At 35.2% G+C, this 18,518-nt stretch overlaps 1 pseudogene; it reads left to right on the plus strand.

The window, feature by feature from the left end:
• The first annotated feature begins 1,140 nt into the window (after positions 1-1,140).
• On the plus strand, positions 1,141-10,718 carry LOC145689313 (ATP synthase subunit a pseudogene; annotated as a pseudogene).
• Positions 10,719-18,518: the final 7,800 nt, after the last annotated feature.

The following is an 18,518-nucleotide window of genomic DNA, read 5'->3' on the forward strand; positions in this document are numbered from 1 at the left end:
TATATATGAAAATACTTCTACATAATTATTCTTATTATTTAATAATTATTTATAGCGATATATGAGAGTTTAAATAGATCAGTATTATGTTATAGTAATTAAATTTAGAAGTATAATATATTAATAATAATTAAAACTTGAAAATCTATTAAATCCTCTTAATTGACCTGAGATACCGGCTAAAGGTATATTAATAAGCTTAACGTATCAAGTATATGCTAGTTTTTACAGCATATGTGTGAGGAGAAAATAAATATACTTGTATAGGATACAATTTTGTTTGAGGGGGGGAAAAAACAATTGCCCTTAATTACAATTGCCCTTACAATTGCCCTTAATTTATCTAAACAAAATTACGAAACGAATGTGTTGAACGCACTCTGAAAAGGTAGAAGACCCAAATATATTTAGATGACTTTCAGTATGTCATCAAGTGTGAGTATCATAAAAGTCTCATGATTCTCCACTTATATCAAACACATATATCACGGTGACCATTAAACACAAAGTAAACAGGCAGAAAACAAGGAAAGAATTTGAAACAAATTGTAACAAACAATTTATTAGCATATATATAATCACAGACTAATGTTTCATAAACTGAATATTCTAGAAAAGGAAGGCCCAGTTAATCACTATGTAAAATAAAATGATTCCCATTTGAAGAACACTATTTTAAACTAACTAATAGCTACACTTCAGATTTGTTTTTTAAATTGGCTTTCGTTAAAATGAGAACAAGTGTTAAAAATCTCAATTTCAAATACATATCATGCATAAATTATAAGAAGCAAATTTGGATGGCAGCTAATTTAATTGGTATATTTTGAACATAGAAACACATTTTTTTGTTTAGACAAAAATGCAGAAGCTACTCACTAATATTAAGAAGGAAAAGTGTTCCAAAAGTGGAATATTGGTATGAAAAAGTCTAAGAGTATATGGTAACTTGTAATATACTCTTAAATGGGCATATATATACACAAAGGGCACTTGGAACATTTTGCAACAGAACAGAACGGATCATCACAGTTTGCAACTTAGCACGTGTTTAGACATGTCCAAACCTGCATTGTAGAAGCGCTAGTCATTTTCTCAGTGTCAGTTGATTTTTAGCTGTGTCAGTGAAAAGAGGTGGAAATGTCGTCGTGGTCAAAAACTGAATATCATTCAATTTTGCGCTACAATTTTCCACGTGGTTTAAGTATTGGTCAATGTTTACAGGAAATGACACCTGTACTTGAAGAGGATTGCCGTCATCGCACAGCGATATTTAGGCGGTACCGAGAATTTCAAAAAGGAAATTTCCGCCTTCAGGACGCTCCAAGGTCAGATCGGCCATCTTCATCTGTGACTCAACAACACATTGCTGCAGTAAGGAAAATGCTTGGGACAGATAGACGTGTTACATACCATAAAATAGAGATATGCTTAGGCAATAATGTACCGGTAGTTCGTGCTATTCTCCACGATCACCTTCGAGCTAGAAAGCTTTGTATCCTTTGGGTACAACACTACTTGACCGACAAGTAGATGGCACACCGTGTTTACGGTGCGGTAAAATGTTGAGAAAAACTAAAAATGGAAAATCTTCCTTTGTGAACAATATTGTGACAGGAGACGAAGCTTGGCTCTATTACTATGACGTCTGGACCAAGGCTCAAAACAAAGTGTGGGTGTTCGAAGATAAGGAGACCTCCGTGGCTGTTCGAAAGTTTCCATCAGTAAAGAAGAGAATGGTGGCGGTATTTTTTAGTGTGAGAGGAATTGTAGAGCTAGTTGTCTTTTAGAAACACAGAAGTCAGTCACATGAATGTGGTATACATACCGAGCAATGTCTGCCTAAAGTTCTTACAGCTCTCAAACGGTTACGCCTAAACTCAGGGATGGACAAATGGTTTCTTCACCAGGCCAAAGCTCCAGCGCACCGTTCAAAAGTTTCCTCAGAGTATTTGACCAGCACCGGACTAAGACTGTTAGAGCACCCTCCATACAGTTCAAATCTCACTCCCTGTGACTTTGCGCTGTTCCCCCATGTGAAGACCAGATCGAAAGGAAGGCATTTTACAAACGACGACGCTCTACTAAGGGCTTGGGACGATGCGTGTGCCCACACCTTTGCCGAAGGATGGTAGAGTTTCTTCGACGATTGGTTTCGAAGACTACTGGTAAAATGTGTAATGCCTTGTGGAAAGTACTTTCAAAAAGTAAAAGAAATAAGGTCGTATTGCAAACCTTGAAAATATACTTTATAATGGTTATAATGCAAATTAGCGTATGTGGCACGAATTTCGCCGGGTCTTCACTAAACCTTAACTGCTTCAAACTAACTAACTAACTAACTCTATGGCCTATGGAACCCGGAAGTTCAGTGCCGCGTTCACAAAAGCTCTCCACTGACTTCTATCCTTAGCTAATTGGATCCAGTTTCTACTTTGTATTCCTATCTCTGCGAGATCCATCTTAATATTATCCTCCCATCTGCGCCTAGGTCTTCCTAATGGTCGTTTTCCTATGGGTCTACCAGTCAAGACTTTGAAAGCGTTTCTACTTTTTTCCATTCTAGCTACATGACCTGCCCACCTAAGCCTCCTAGACTTGACGACCCTAACAATGTTGGGTAAACCGTATAAACTATGTAGTTCCTCGTTATGAAGCTTCCGCCATTCCTCATTCTCGTTCCTCTTGGGTCCGAATATTCTTCTCAGGATCCTGTTCTCAAATACTTTCAGTCTATGTTCTTCCCTCAGAGTAAGCGACCATGTTTCGCAACCATACAGAACAACAGGCATGATTATCGTTTTATATATTTTAAGCTTCAAATTCCTCGACAGAATTCGCGACGACAAGAGATTTTGAACCGAATAGTAACACGAATTCCCTGCTTTTAGTCGACATTTAATTTCTTCGTGAATATGATTTTCGTCTGTTAATATTGATCCTAAATATTTGAAAGTATCCACTTTATCAAAAGTATTATTTAATATTTTAACGCCTCCATAATTTGCCGTATTACGGTCCCGACGCACTTCCATGTATTTAGTTTTCTCTGCATTTACTTCTAAACCCATGTCCCTGCAAGCGTTTAATAATATCTCTGCATTTATTTCTACTGTTCTCCTATCATCCCCTATTAAATTTACATCATCAGCATATGCCATAACCTGGTGAATGCCGTTCAACTCTAGGCCCTGGTTGCTATCTTTGATTTTCCTTATGGCGTATTCCAGCACAAAGTTAAATAATAATGGCGACAACGCATCTCCTTGTTTCAGGCCATTTTCGACGTGGAAGCTCGTGGACAAAAATTTTCCTACCGGACTTTACTTTGGGATTCACTTAAACATATCTTAATTAATCTAATTAGCTTTCTCGGTATTCCAAGCTCTGTAAGAACGTTGTATAATGTTTCTCTCCTAACCGAGTCGTAAGCCTTTCTAAAATCAATAAATAGTTGATGTACCGGGGTATTGTATTCCCACTTCTTTTCGAGTATTTGGCGAATGGTAAATATTTGGTCGATAGTTGATCGATTTCGTCTAAATCCGCACTGATAATCTCCAATAATTTCATCTGCGTATGGGGTCAATCTTGCTAACAGAATATTTGAAAGGATTTTATAGGATGTTGACAGAAGAGAAATGCCTCGATAATTATTACAGTCAGTTTTGTCGCCTTTCTTGTGAATTGGAACAATGATTGACTCTTTCCACTCTTGTGGCAATTCTTCCTTGTTCCAGATAAGGAGAATGAGTTTGTGTATCTTGTTCCACAATTTTTCGCCTCCAGCTAAAATTAACTCAGCCGGAATTTCATCTACACCCGGAGATTTGTGTTTCTTTAATTTCTTTATAGCGGCTTAAACTTCTATTCGATTGGGTTCTGGAATATACGGTTCTGCGGTGTGTATCTCCTTTTCTCCACGCACATTAGTTTTTGGCTGCGTGTTCATCAAATCGTCAAAGAAATCTTTCCATCTATTTAAGAGGCTATCCGTATCAGTGAGAACTGTTCCGTCAGATTTCTTTAGTATATAAGCACGAGGTTGATAGCCTTTCTTAAATTCGCTGATCCCCTTATACATGTCCCGAATATTTTTATTTTTACTATTATCTTCAAGTTCCTTAATTTTAGCTTTCAAAAAATCCCGTTTCTTTGTTCTAAAAGTTTTGGAAGTTTCCCGCCTGATATCTGCGAAATTTTGTGTAGTTATTTCATTCGGATTTTTTAGCCACCGTAATTTTGCCTGTTTTCTCTTCTCTACTAGTTTAATGCATTCTTGGTCGAACCATGGTTTGTTCCTACGTATTTCCGCGTGTCCCAATTTTTCTATTGCTGAACTTTTAATACTATCTCTAATTTCAATCCAAGTATCCTCAACACTAGTGCACTTCGAGTCTTCTAAAACCGAGAATCTATTCGAAACTTCAATCTGGTATTCCTCTCTTACCTGGTTCTCTTCTAGTTTCTTTAAATTAAATCTCTCCGTTTTCGGACATTGAGTATTACCTTTATTCAACGATAATCTCTCCCGTATTATCGCTGCTACCAGGTAGTGATCAGTGTCACAATCAGCCCCTCTAAACGACCGGACGTCAATTATGCTAGATTGTCTTCTTCTATCTACTAAAACGTGATCAATTTGATTGTGTGTTTTTCCGTCTGGTGATGTCCAAGTGTATTTATGAACGTCGCGATGTGGGAATTTTGTACTCTTCACGATTAGGTTTTTGGATGTTGCAAAGTTCACGAGTCTAACACCGTTGTCATTACTTTCCTTATGCAAACTTTCGTTCCCTATAATCGGTTTGAAAATATCCTCTCGTCCTACCTTCGCATTGAAATCCCCTAATAGAATCTTCATATGGTATCGCGGGAGTTGGTCAAATATCCGTTCCACTTCTTCGTAAAAACTATCTTTTATATCGTCACACTTATCTTCAGTTGGAGCATGTACATTTAAGACAATAATATCACACCACCGTCCCTTAAGAGTAATAAAAGAAAGTCTGTCAGTAACAAATTCAACCCGTTTAATTGCTGGTAATATTCGTTTGTGAACGAAAAACCCTGTTCCTAACTGGTGATTTTTATTTCCTTCCCCGTAAAAGAACGTAAAATTTCCGGAATTCTCAGATCCATTTCCTTCCCACCTAACTTCCTGAACTCCTACTAAGTCCATCCTGTATTTCTCTAACTCACTCGTTACAGATTTTAACGCGCCTGCCCTATAAAGACTTCTAATATTCCATGTTCCAAATCTCATGTCCATTTTCTTTTGCTGATGTCGTGCCAAGTTATCAGTCCTTGTCCGAGGCTTTTGTGAATGTTTCTGAACAAGTACCTTTCTTTACAGAATGAGGGTGTTAGCCTTACCCAAACCCCCAAGCTGGAGGACCACTCCTAGTCGTCTGTCCGCGACTGCTTATTCAGTATATTCGCAGCTAACCTCTATATCTAGAGGCCTTCTCCTCGATCCACAACCTGAGGACGCGCCATGCCGTGGTGACAGGAACTAATCAATAAACAAAAACAAGTACTGCGATTAACCACAACTTCATTACCCATCCTCAAGATAAATAATGCCTATTTCTTACCCGGAAGGTTACATGCACAACTAGATAAACAAGAGAAGAAAAGCCAGGATAATACTTTATCGTTAATTTATAACGTCAAAAATAAATAATTATTAACTATGTATTTAATTCAATCGATAACAATTAGTATTAAATGAAACAAATTCCCCCCTTGTCTAGGATACAATTTTGTTTTTTCCCCCCTCAAACAAAATTGTATCCTATACAAGTATATTTATTTTCTCCTCACACATATGCTGTAAAAACTAGCATATACTGGATACGTTAAGCTTATTAATATACCTTTAGCCGGTATCTCAGGTCAATTAAGAGAATTTAATAGATTTTCAAGTTTTAATTATTATTAATATATTATACTTCTAAATTTAATTACTATAACATAATACTGATCTATTTAAACTCTCATATACCGCTATAAATAATTATTAAATAATAAGATGCCTGATTAAAGGATTATCGTGATAGGATAAATCAAGTATTTCAATATACTCTTACTACACCTAAAAGAATTAAACTTTCACCTTTGACATCAAAAATCAACGTGCGCCGTACACTAAAGTGTAGAAAGATAAGCTAAGATAAGCTAGTGGGCTCATACCCCGCATATGAAGATTCCTCTTCTTTTTCTAATGCTCACTAACCCTAAAACTCTTTTATTTTCTAGAACACTTGTGTTAGGAACTCTTATTTCCCTAACTTCCTCATCATGATTTGGTACTTGAATTGGTCTTGAAATTAACCTCCTATCGTTCATCCCCCTGATTTCAAAGACCAACAATCAACGTCACACCGAATCTGCTTTAAAATACTTCCTAGTACAAGCTATTGCAAGATCCTTGCTTCTAATAGCAATTATTTTACTTTATATAGGACTGCAAGCTACATATTACTTAATTACTATTTCCTTACTTTTTAAAATAGGAGCAGCACCCCTCCACTTCTGAATGCCCGAAGTAATAGAGGCCATACTCTGAATGGACTGCATTATTTTAATAACATGGCAAAAATTAGCGCCTCTCGGCTTACTTTCTTACAGATTAAAGCCCACAAATTTAATCTACTTAACCCTAATTCTATCTTTAGTGGTAGGCTCAATCGGAGGTTTAAATCAAACATCACTGCGTAAAATTATAGCATTCTCATCTACTAATCACACTGGCTGAATACTAATAGCCCTCCTATTAAGTGACATAGCATGATCCCTCTACTTCCTATTTTATGCTCTACTTTCAACAATAGCAGTCACCCTTTTTGCAATAAACAAAATATTCCACATTAATCAAACTTTTTCTAATAAAATTATTGTAACAACAAAACTAGCTATTTTTACCAGTCTCTTATCTTTGGGCGGTCTTCCACCATTTTTAGGATTTTTACCTAAATGAATCATCATTATAAAAACTGCTGAACAAATGTCATTTATTATTCTTACCCTAATAGTAATAACAGCACTAATTACCCTTTTCTATTACATGCGAATTGCTTACGCTGCCTTCATTATCAATCACCATAACCAAACGTGAACATCCTTAATGAAAAAAAATCAAGAAACGTCAATTAGATCAATATTCATTATTATTTCATTAAGAAGTATAATTATTCTACCTTTATCTGTCAACATCCTTTAAACAAGACTTTAAGTTAAAAAAACTAATGGCCTTCAAAGCTATAAATAAAAGGCAATCTTTTAGGTCTTAGTATATTAACTACTACTCCGGAATTGCAGTCCGATATCATAAATATTGACTATAAAACCTAATAGGAGGTCTATTAACCATAAATAGATTTACAATCTATCACCTAATACTTCGGCCACCCTATTAACTTATTTGCAACGATGATTATTTTCTACAAACCATAAAGATATTGGTACAATATACTTAATTTTTGGGGCTTGGGCAGGCATAGTTGGAACATCATTAAGTCTTCTCATTCGAGCAGAACTTGGTCGACCAGGTAGCTTAATTGGTGATGACCAAATTTACAACGTAATTGTTACTGCTCATGCTTTCATTATAATTTTCTTCATAGTTATGCCAATTATAATTGGGGGCTTTGGTAATTGATTAGTTCCTTTAATACTAGGAGCCCCTGATATAGCATTCCCTCGCCTAAACAATATAAGATTCTGACTACTTCCTCCCTCACTAACTCTGCTATTAACAGGAAGAATTGTAGAAAGTGGGGCAGGAACCGGATGAACTGTGTATCCCCCTCTTTCCAGAGCCATTGCTCACGCCGGAGCTTCTGTCGACCTTTCTATTTTCTCTCTTCACCTGGCTGGTGTATCTTCAATTCTCGGGGCAGTAAATTTTATTACAACTGTAATTAACATTCGAACTCCTGGAATAACCTTAGAACGAATGCCATAATTTGTTTGATCCGTAGTAATCACCGCTGTATTACTACTCTTATCCCTTCCCGTATTAGCAGGAGCTATCACAATACTTCTAACTGACCGAAATCTTAATACTTCTTTCTTCGATCCTTCAGGAGGAGGAGACCCAGTTTTATATCAACACCTATTCTGATTCTTTGGTCATCCCGAATTTTACATTTTAATTCTCCCCGGATTTGGTATAATTTCACATATTGTAACCCAAGAAAGCGGTAAAAAGGAAACTTTGGTGTTTTAGGAATAATTTATGCAATACTAGCAATTGGATTCTTAGGGTTTATTGTATGTGCCCATCATATATTCACTGTCGGTATAGACGTTGATACTCGCGCTTACTTTACCGCGGCCACAATAATCATTGCTGTCCCCACAGGAATTAAGGTATTCAGATGAATTGCCACACTTCATGGAGCACAAATAACTTATTCACCTTCAATCTTATGAACTTTAGGTTTCATTTTCTTATTCACTGTAGGAGGTCTCACAGGAGTCGTATTAGCAAACTCATCTCTAGATATTGATCTCCACGACACTTATTACGTAGTAGCACACTTTCATTATGTACTATCTATAGGTGCTGTGTTTGCTATCATAGCAGGACTTATTCACTGATTCCCCTTATTTAGAGGAACAACAATAAATCCTACATGACTAAAAATTCAATTCTTAGTAATATTCATAGGAGTAAATATCACATTCTTCCCTCAACATTTCTTAGGTCTAAGAGGAATACCTCGCCGGTACTCAGATTATCCGGACGCCTACACTACATGAAATATAGTATCAAGTATTGGCTCATTCCTCTCCTTCATCGCCGTCCTAATACTCGTAATTATTATATGAGAAGCTTTCGCAAGAGCTCGGCCGGTAGTCTTTTCAGATCAACAAACAACATCTTTAGAATGATTCCAGAACCTGCCACCCGCAGAACATAGTTATGCAGAACTTCCCTTACTAACAAACTTCTAAGGTGGCAGATAAGTGCATTGGGCCTAAGCCCCAAACATAAGAATAATCATCTTCCTTAGAAATGGCCATTTGAAATCAGCTAGGTCTTCAAGATGCAGCATCCCCGGTAATAGAACAAATAGTATTTTTTCATGATCATACAATACTCATTGTAACTATAATTACAGTCCTTGTAGGTTATTTATTAGCTTCTCTCCTACCAAATACATACATTAACCGCAACTTGTTAGAAGGACAAACCTTAGAAACTATCTGAACAATTCTGCCCGCTGTCACATTAATCTTTATTGCCCTTCCATCCTTACGACTCCTATACTTACTAGACGAAATTCATCAACCAGCAATCACGCTTAAAACAATTGGACATCAATGATACTGAAGTTATGAATACTCTGACTTTTCCTTAACAGAATTTGATTCTTATATAATCCCTATTAATGAAATAAATCCCAATTCATTTCGCCTACTAGATGTACACAATCGTATTGTACTACCTATCAATATTGATATTCGTATTCTTAATTACCGCTGCTGAAGTTCTCCACTCATGGGCCATACCCGCCTTCGGTATTAAAGCAGATGCTACTCCAGGACGCTTAAAACAAGTAGCAGCTAATATCACACGTACAGGTCTATTCTTCGGCCAGTGCTCAGAAATTTGTGGCGCAAATCACAGTTTTATGCCAATCGTCGTTGAAGCCTGTCCTCATTCAGTATTTATCAACTGAATAACAAAAATAATACAAGAACTCTCATTGGGTGGCTGAAAGTAAGCAATGGTCTCTTAAACCAAAAAATAGTAAATTAACAATTACTCCCAATGGAAAAATTAGTTAAATTATAACATAAGCATGTCAAGCTTAAATTACTATTCAATAGTATTTTTCTATTCCACAAATATCTCCCCTGAAATGACTCATATTATTTATTATATTTTCCTTATGTTATCTTCTATTTGCATCCATTATATATTTTAATTCAAATACGACTCATCCTTACTTAAGCAGCACCAATATTAAAAAAACAACCATAAATTGAAAGTGATAACAAACCTCTTTTCAACCTTTGACCCCTCTACTTCAATTATAAATATATCATTTAACTGACTTAGAACAGTAATTGGACTTCTAATTATTCCAATCCTATTCTGATTTCTACCAGGACGATCAAACATTTTATGAAATAAAATTACCCTAACTCTTCATAAGGAATTCAAAACTATTCTTGGTCCTACTAGTCATCAAGGAAGAACCTTCCTATTTATTTCCTTATTCTCCTTTATCTTATTTAATAATTTTATAGGTCTATTCCCTTATGTATTTACCAGCTCTAGCCACCTAACCTTTACATTAACCCTCGCCCTCCCCCTCTGAATAAGTTTTATAATCTACGGCTGAATCAATCACACCCAACATATATTCGCCCATCTAGTTCCTTCCGGAACTCCTGCCCCCCTCATACCATTTATAGTGTGTATTGAAATAATTAGTAACATCATTCGTCCCGGAACTCTAGCTGTTCGACTAATAGCAAACATAATTGCAGGTCATCTCCTCTTAACCTTATTAGGTAATACGGGGCCTTCCGTATCTCTCTCTATACTTTCGTTGTTAATAATTGGACAAATTACCCTTCTAATACTAGAATCTGCTGTCGCAGTAATTCAATCATATGTATTTGCAGTCCTAGTTACACTATATTCAAGAGAAGTTACTTATGTCAGCACCACAAAATCATCCGTACCACCTTGTTGACCAAAGCCCTTGACCACTTACTGGAGCACTAGGCGCCTTAATCACAACCACAGGTCTTACTAAATGGTTCCACCAATATGACCCTTCCCTATTCTTCCTAGTTATATTAATTACACTATTAACTATAATTCAATGATGACGAGATGTAACTCGAGTAGGAACATACCAAGGATTACACACAATACAAGTTACATTAGGCCTTCGCTGAGGTATAATCTTATTCATTATCTCTGAGGTATTCTTTTTTGTTTCATTTTTCTAAGCTTTCTTCCACAGCAGACTAGCGCCTACAGTAGAAATTAGATCTTTCTGACCTCCAGCAGGTATTGTCCCACTTAATCCAATACACATTCCCCTCATCAATACTGCAATTCTACTCCCCTCAGGCGTTACTGTAACATGAGCTCATCATAGACTAATAGAAGGCAACCACACTCAAGCCACACAGGGCCTACTGCTTACAATCCTACTAGGTCTATACTTCACTGCCCTACAAGCATATGAATATTATGAAGCCCCATTCACCATTGCAGATGCTGTCTATGGCTCAACATTCTTTATAGCGACAGGATTCCACGGTCTTCATGTTATTATTGGCTCCACATTTCTAGCCACTTGCTTATTACGTCACCTTCTGTTGCATTTTTCTCCTACCCACCACTTCGGATTTGAGGCCGCCGCTTGATACTGACATTTTGTTGATGTAGTATGATTATTCCTTTATATTTCTATTTATTGATGAGGAGGCTAGCCTATTTAATATATATATATATATATATATATATATATATATATATATATATATATATATATATATATATATATATATATATATAGTATATTTGACTTCCAATCAAAAGGATCACTTAAATGAAATAGGCAATTAATACAGTTTTAACAACCGGTCTATTAACTATCATTATTTCCCTAATTGTTATAGCTATTTCAACTCTTCTTTCTAAAAAAGTTATTAATGATCGAGAAAAAAATTCCCCCTTTGAGTGTGGATTCGACCCTAAATCATCCGCCCGAATTCATTTCTCTCTTCGATTCTTCCTCATTGCAGTTCATCCGGTTCCTGCCCCACTTTCTACAATTCTTCCTGTTAATAGCAGAGTTAGTGAGGGAGGAAGTAGTCAGAATCTTATATTGTTTAGGCGAGGGAATGCTATATCAGGGGCTCCTAGTATTAAAGGAACTAATCAATTACCAAAGCCCCCAATTATAATTGGCATAACTATGAAGAAAATTATAATGAAAGCATGAGCAGTAACAATTACGTTGTAAATTTGGTCATCACCAATTAAGCTACCTGGTCGACCAAGTTCTGCTCGAATGAGAAGACTTAATGATGTTCCAACTATGCCTGCCCAAGCCCCAAAAATTAAGTATATTGTACCAATATCTTTATGGTTTGTAGAAAATAATCATCGTTGCAAATAAGTTAATAGGGTGGCCGAAGTATTAGGTGATAGATTGTAAATCTATTTATGGTTAATAGACCTCCTATTAGGTTTTATAGTCAATATTTATGATATCGGACTGCAATTCCGGAGTAGTAGTTAATATACTAAGACCTAAAAGATTGCCTTTTATTTATAGCTTTGAAGGCCATTAGTTTTTTTTTAACTTAAAGTCTTGTTTAAAGGATGTTGACAGATAAAGGTAGAATAATTATACCTCTTAATGAAATAATAATGAATATTGATCTAATTGACGTTTCTTGATTTTTTTTCATTAAGGATGTTCATGTTTGGTTATGGTGATTGATAATGAAGGCAGCGTAAGCAATTCGCATGTAATAGAAAAGGGTAATTAGTGCTGTTATTACTATTAGGGTAAGAATAATAAATGACATTTGTTCAGCAGTTTTTATAATGATGATTCATTTAGGTAAAAATCCTAAAAATGGTGGAAGACCGCCCAAAGATAAGAGACTGGTAAAAATAGCTAGTTTTGTTGTTACAATAATTTTATTAGAAAAAGTTTGATTAATGTGGAATATTTTGTTTATTGCAAAAAGGGTGACTGCTATTGTTGAAAGTAGAGCATAAAATAGGAAGTAGAGGGATCATGCTATGTCACTTAATAGGAGGGCTATTAGTATTCAGCCAGTGTGATTAGTAGATGAGAATGCTATAATTTTACGCAGTGATGTTTGATTTAAACCTCCGATTGAGCCTACCACTAAAGATAGAATTAGGGTTAAGTAGATTAAATTTGTGGGCTTTAATCTGTAAGAAAGTAAGCCGAGAGGCGCTAATTTTTGCCATGTTATTAAAATAATGCAGTCCATTCAGAGTATGGCCTCTATTACTTCGGGCATTCAGAAGTGGAGGGATGCTGCTCCTATTTTAAAAAGTAAGGAAATAGTAATTAAGTAATATGTAGCTTGCAGTCCTATATAAAGTAAAATAATTGCTATTAGAAGCAAGGATCTTGCAATAGCTTGTACTAGGAAGTATTTTAAAGCAGATTCGGTGTGACGTTGATTGTTGGTCTTTGAAATCAGGGGGATGAACGATAGGAGGTTAATTTCAAGACCAATTCAAGTACCAAATCATGATGAGGAAGTTAGGGAAATAAGAGTTCCTAACACAAGTGTTCTAGAAAATAAAAGAGTTTTAGGGTTAGTGAGCATTAGAAAAAGAAGAGGAATCTTCATATACGGGGTATGAGCCCACTAGCTTATCTTAGCTTATCTTTCTACACTTTAGTGTACGGCGCACGTTGATTTTTGATGTCAAAGGTGAAAGTTTAATTCTTTTAGGTGTAATAAGAGTATATTGAAATACTTGATTTATCCTATCACGATAATCCTTTAATCAGGCATCTTATTATTTAATAATTATTTATAGCGGTATATGAGAGTTTAAATAGATCAGTATTATGTTATAGTAATTAAATTTAGAAGTATAATATATTAATAATAATTAAAACTTGAAAATCTATTAAATCCTCTTAATTGACCTGAGATACCGGCTAAAGGTATATTAATAAGCTTAACGTATCCAGTATATGCTAGTTTTTACAGCATATGTGTGAGGAGAAAATAAATATACTTGTATAGGATACAATTTTGTTTGAGGGGGGAAAAACAAAATTGTATCCTAGACAAGGGGGGAATTTGTTTCATTTAATACTAATTGTTATCGATTGAATTAAATACATAGTTAATAATTATTTATTTTTGACGTTATAAATTAACGATAAAGTATTATCCTGGCTTTTCTTCTCTTGTTTATCTAGTTGTGCATGTAACCTTCCGGGTAAGAAAAAGGCATTATTTATCTTGAGGATGGGTAATGAAGTTGTGGTTAATCGCAGTGCTTGTTTTTGTTTATTGATTAATGTTTGAAGCAGTTAAGGTTTAGTGAAGACCCGGCGAAATTCGTGCCACATACGCTAATTTGCATTATAACCATTATAAAGTATATTTTCAAGGTTTGCAATACGACCTTATTTCTTTTACTTTTTGAAAGTACTTTCCACAAGGCATTACACATTTTACCAGTAGTCTTCGAAACCAATCGTCGAAGAAACTCTACCATCCTTCGGCAAAGGTGTGGGCACACGCATCGTCCCAAGCCCTTAGTAGAGCGTCGTCGTTTGTAAAATGCCTTCCTTTCGATCTGGTCTTCACATGGGGGAACAGCGCAAAGTCACAGGGAGTGAGATTTGAACTGTATGGAGGGTGCTCTAACAGTCTTAGTCCGGTGCTGGTCAAATACTCTGAGGAAACTTTTGAACGGTGCGCTGGAGCTTTGGCCTGGTGAAGAAACCATTTGTCCATCCCTGAGTTTAGGCGTAACCGTTTGAGAGCTGTAAGAACTTTAGGCAGACATTGCTCGGTATGTATACCACATTCATGTGACTGACTTCTGTGTTTCTAAAAGACAACTAGCTCTACAATTCCTCTCACACTAAAAAATACCGCCACCATTCTCTTCTTTACTGATGGAAACTTTCGAACAGCCACGGAGGTCTCCTTATCTTCGAACACCCACACTTTGTTTTGAGCCTTGGTCCAGACGTCATAGTAATAGAGCCAAGCTTCGTCTCCTGTCACAATATTGTTCACAAAGGAAGATTTTCCATTTTTAGTTTTTCTCAACATTTTACCGCACCGTAAACACGGTGTGCCATCTACTTGTCGGTCAAGTAGTGTTGTACCCAAAGGATACAAAGCTTTCTAGCTCGAAGGTGATCGTGGAGAATAGCACGAACTACCGGTACATTATTGCCTAAGCATATCTCTATTTTATGGTATGTAACACGTCTATCTGTCCCAAGCATTTTCCTTACTGCAGCAATGTGTTGTTGAGTCACAGATGAAGATGGCCGATCTGACCTTGGAGCGTCCTGAAGGCGGAAATTTCCTTTTTGAAATTCTCGGTACCGCCTAAATATCGCTGTGCGATGACGGCAATCCTCTTCAAGTACAGGTGTCATTTCCTGTAAACATTGACCAATACTTAAACCACGTGGAAAATTGTAGCGCAAAATTGAATGATATTCAGTTTTTGACCACGACGACATTTCCACCTCTTTTCACTGACACAGCTAAAAATCAACTGACACTGAGATAATGACTAGCGCTTCTACAATGCAGGTTTGGACATGTCTAAACACGTGCTAAGTTGCAAACTGTGATGATCCGTTCTGTTCTGTTGCAAAATGTTCCAAGTGCCCTTTGTGTATATATATGCCCATTTAAGAGTATATTACAAGTTACCATATACTCTTAGACTTTTTCATACCAATATTCCACTTTTGGAACACTTTTCCTTCTTAATATTAGTGAGTAGCTTCTGCATTTTTGTCTAAACAAAAAAATGTGTTTCTATGTTCAAAATATACCAATTAAATTAGCTGCCATCCAAATTTGCTTCTTATAATTTATGCATGATATGTATTTGAAATTGAGATGTTTAACACTTGTTCTCATTTTAACGAAAGCCAATTTAAAAAACAAATCTGAAGTGTAGCTATTAGTTAGTTTAAAATAGTGTTCTTCAAATGGGAATCATTTTATTTTACATAGTGATTAACTGGGCCTTCCTTTTCTAGAATATTCAATTTATGAAACATTAGTCTGTGATTATATATATGCTAATAAATTGTTTGTTACAATTTGTTTCAAATTCTTTCCTTGTTTTCTGCCTGTTTACTTTGTGTTTAATGGTCACCGTGATATATGTGTTTGATATAAGTAGAGAATCATGAGACTTTTATGATACTCACACTTGATGACATACTGAAAGTCATCTAAATATATTTGGGTTTTCTACCTTTTCAGAGTGCGTTCAACACATTCGTTTCGTAATTTTGTTTAGATAAATTAAGGGCAATTGTATGTCTTGTAATTGGGAACAATGGTGAAAATATTATTGTAATTTATGTAATGAACACTCTTAAAATTGATAGGTGTGCAAGAAAGTGTTAACCACCGAGTTCGCGTCCCGGTGGAGGTATAGTGGTTCGGATTTCACTATAATCAGTAGGTCCAAGTCTCATCTAGCCTAGCAGGCAAAACGTGGGACGTTAAATTAAATCAAACCAAACCAAAAGGAGTTAACCGCCAACAAATTAGCAGAAAGTCCATTTTCATTCAAACACACATGTGAGTAAAATGAATATCAAACATACTGTTCCAAAGAAGTACACGTAACGCGATGGTAATGTTCACATATTTGATGGACTCCTTACTGCATACAGACATAGATTGATGAAGTAAAATGTTCTTAACGTAGGGTGGTGGTAGGTGGTTGCTTCATTACGAATAATGTAACGACAGCAATAAAATGACACACACCGAGCTCTGTAAGGCAGTTATACTATATCTAATTCACCAGAGACTTTTTAACGCCAAGAGCAAGAAGCATGTTTTCAAAAAGAGCTAAGAATGACTCAAAACCATTTTACACTATCAGGAAAGCAAGGAAACGAAATACAGCTATATTTTCTGAATAGTGTTGAAATTTCTACAATACATGCTCTTGATAAAACTGCGCTGTGTGTGGTTCTCATCGAGACTGTTTCTTGTATAGTTGGACTATTGTACAATATATAGTTACGTGCAAATAATGTCGGTTTTTCAACTTGGTCTTTCTGCGCTATTACATATATTGAATTTCCAGTTTATATAGAGAAACAAATGTGTCGTAAAATTTCAATTCAGCATGACTAAAGCAAAATTTATTTGTTTTATAAACGTAATTAATAGATACTTCAAATAAAAAAATATTGTTTCAACAAGATATAAAATGTATTAGAATTTAAACAACTATAATTATCACTTAATGTATTTCTAGACAATATCAGTAGATTTGTGAAATATGTGATGCAGATATAAATAAATAAGCAGGCATAATGATTCCGAGAACAGTTTTCAACAATACAATGTAAAATATCCTTCAACAATCCAATGCAAATACTGAAACTGGCCAATTTTTACGTTCATGAAATATGCTTAAGTCATACTATCTGTAGTAGTATTGATGTTTCTACTTTAAATATTGTCAAATGTATGATATGTCTAAATATGTTGCATATCCTAATCACAACTCAGAAAATCTTTTGGATCATAAATGGACCATTAAAAGATTTTAGATAGAAGCTATACTCCGTAAGTTAACTGTCGATATCATTGTATAATAGGATGTTCTCGTTTGATTAAACTATCTTCATTTCATCGATTCATTCTTTTGTCGCATCTCTTTTTTAATCCAGAGACTGGATTTTCGACTAAGTACTTATTTTAATTTCGAAGTATTTTGCTCTTCTACCATAGCAAAATAGTGAGATCGGTCAATTTCAAGAATAGTTGTATTCAATTATGTCAAAAGTAATGATAAAGTTATGTTTCTTGTGTGTTCTTGTGTGTACTACTAACAGTTTACCCTTTTGTATGTATAACATGCCAAATTGTTTTACTGAAACACACTTTTATAAATAAATAGAAAATGTACGCTGTCGATTGAAAGAATATACAGATACAACTAGGCAGAGAAAATAGAAAAGTAAGGTTGTGGAAAAATGATGGGAAAAGTTCAATAGAAATAAAACGAAATAAAGATAATTACAAGGGAGAAAATAAATAAATTATTAGTAATTGACATAAAAGCTCTTAAATGTTTTGTGGATTGCATAAACATTTAGGAGAAGGGTTCTAACATTATCATCATATGAACCTCAGTAGCGTAATTCTAAAAAATGTCAAAGGGCGAAAACTGTATTTACTAATAATTGATGAAAAGGGCGATAACTGTAACACCTAAAGGACATCATTGAGTGGAATAACAAAATACATATTTAAGCTTTGAGTGGGAAAATAAAAGATTCAGTTGATCTTTTATTAGTATAATAAAAGTTACAGTTGAACTTTGAATAATATGATAAGAGTTACGGTTAAACTTTCAATATAAAGTTCCAGTTGAGCGTCTATTAGTCGAATTTTGATAATTCGAATTTCTAATGTCTAGAAGTTATTTTGCATTTCTGTCTAAAAAAAAAGAGTTTTGGTATAATTTTTCTTTGATTCCTATGACTCAGTTGGTATTGTTGTCTTGAAACAAGACTTTCTTGCTCCCCATGTCAAAAGTACGTTAATTAGCCCAATTTCTTCGAAATATTGTTCTGGACAAAAAGTTGTAAGTCGTTCCTTTACGAGTGTGTCCTCACAAAGTTTCTGAGAATATGCTCAAACTTCTAAATTCTAAGTTTTCCAAATAGTTAGGTTATAAACTGCACAAAGAGACAATAGACAAGATATTTCGTTATTATCTTCACTTATAAAAT

This window comes from Thermobia domestica, chromosome 7, assembly GCF_964235325.1.
Source record: "Thermobia domestica chromosome 7, izTheDome1.hap1.1, whole genome shotgun sequence".
NCBI classification, from domain to species: domain Eukaryota; kingdom Metazoa; phylum Arthropoda; class Insecta; order Zygentoma; family Lepismatidae; genus Thermobia; species Thermobia domestica.